Below are 2,372 nucleotides of genomic sequence, written 5' to 3' on the forward strand. Positions count from 1 at the left end.
ATGGTTGAAGCCAAAAGCTTTGGATTTGGAGGCTTCTGTGGAGCGAAGTTCTTGGACTTAGTGGCATTTAAGGCTTGATTTAACGCTTCTAAGAGGATAAGCTTGTTCTTCTTCTTCCTTCTAAATTGGAGTTTTCATTGTAGATTTTGAGATGAAACCATAGAATTGAAGGTTTTTAAGGGTTTATTTTTGCGTCATTTTGAATCTAGGGCTCTTGAAGCTAGTTTGAGTGGATTAGAGGCTTCCTTTTGGTGGATTGGAACGGCGCTCTAGCCTTCTCTATTTGGGAGCTTTAGAAGAGATTTTATTGCAGCTAGAGGTGAGTTTCATCACCTCCATGCTTGATTACTTAATGATTTGAGCTAGTATCTGTTGTTTGGCTCAGTATGACACTTGTTTTACACCTCTAGGGTACTAGGAGACTAGAGGACACCTCCGTGGAGCGAAACGAGGAGTTTCACGTTGTCATCGGTGGGTTTGGCTTCGTGGAAATGGGGCGAAATGGCCCCGTATGTTCTTTCTACTTTGTCGTAAAATATTTTTAAATTCATCTCTATCTAAATGGAATTTATATGAATTTTAGAGCCACTTAAAATGCATGCCTGTGTAATTATGAAAAATTTCACACTATATACGTAGAGCTAGATGAGTAGAATGCATGCATGACGGAAAAAGTGTTTATTTTGCAGTGGAAAATCACATCTCTTATGAGGATGTATACTTGGAAATGTACTTTGAATATAGTGCACAGTGCTTTACATAGAGAACAAGAGGTCATCTAAGGTGGCCTTGAATTAGTAAACTATTAAACTGCAACTATAGAGCATATTGATAAGCCACTACTATCTGCTATATTCCATGTTAGACATGATGAATAGCGATAGGCCATTGAGATACTCATATATATTCCAATGTTGTTAGACAATGAGGACTTGGTATTGAGACGATCATGTGCTTGCTTGCCATTGTGCTCATTAGCACATGCTTTGTGAGGTCGCCTCCCTAAAAGCCGGCACTCCGGAGATAGCCATCGCGAATGCATCGCCACCGTCGGGATTGGGCGCGAATGGATTGCCCTAGTGGGGATGCTAATCCCTAAGTCGAGGGGATGTTGACTACCACGGGGCCATTTAGCCACTGCGCAGGCAGACAGCCTTCGGGTTGGTCTTATATGATTGGGACTGTGGTGACAGATCATGCTACGTGAAACTTTATAACTGTTAAGTGACTTGAACTAGAAATAGTAAACAATGGACCATCTTTACTATTACATTGTGGACTTTGGCTAGTTTGCATATATCCATGCTTTATACTGTTGGGCTGTTCATGTGCATATAGCTAGTATTGCTCTCTTACTTACGTAAATCTGCTAAGTAGCAAGATACCCATGATTATTGGGTACTCGTTATTTATTACTTTACAGTGTATTTATCGGCCTTGATACATTGTACACTGACCCTCTTTTATAGTTTCGGGCCCTAGTGGTGCACTTTCACTGAAGTCAGTAATTTGCCCACTGGGAACTATTTGTTTAAATAGTTCTCACGCCCCCCTGTTTCTATGTTTCCTTTTCAGAGCCTTCGGCCAGGCAAGGCACGGGAATTCGCGGCACAGGGTGTCCGCGTAGCTACTCCGCGGAGAGTTCTTTTGCGCCTAGGTGTTACTCCCTCCAATTTTATATTTTGAGAGAGAGGAAGAGGTTTGTACATATATAGAGACGACCGACCTTGTACTCGTTTTAGCACTTGTTATGGGACCCCCTATTGTACGTTACTTTATGTTTTTATTTAGTGGACTTTCAGCTTTAATGTCAGTTTTCCTTGTTATAGCACTGAGTTTATACAATGCTCTATATCACTAGATCTCTTTAATTGTTTTATCTACTTGAAATTTTTGTAGAACGCCGTTAATATGTTTTAGACGTAGTGGCGGGTCTGGACACCGCGCCGGTAAGAGCTTGCCGCTGAGCCCCACGGGGCGTGAAACAATCGCTTTCTCATAAGCAGGGTCGATCTGTTAATAATTTGCTACCTTGGAATGTTCGATCCAAAACATGCTTTCAAACAAGTTTAAATAGCCAACAAAAGTAATTAGCAGTTTCATCTCCTAAGTAAAAGCCACAAAAAAAAAAAGAAAGAATTGCTTATGATGATTAACTCCAATAAATGGTGAAATAGCCATGCATATTGTTAGTCAAGTAATAGTTGTATCAAAAAGTTACAAAAATCTGAAAACTATGATATGCCATTCTTACCTCCCGTCCACACCAAAATAAACTTCATGTGTGATGCCCTCGCCCACATCTATAGCATCAGAAATGTCGGATCCGATACTTGAGCTCTTAAAAATAGTTAGACACTTGCAACACACCA

Source organism: Ananas comosus, linkage group 12 (genome assembly GCF_001540865.1).
Source record: "Ananas comosus cultivar F153 linkage group 12, ASM154086v1, whole genome shotgun sequence".
Taxonomy (NCBI): domain Eukaryota; kingdom Viridiplantae; phylum Streptophyta; class Magnoliopsida; order Poales; family Bromeliaceae; genus Ananas; species Ananas comosus.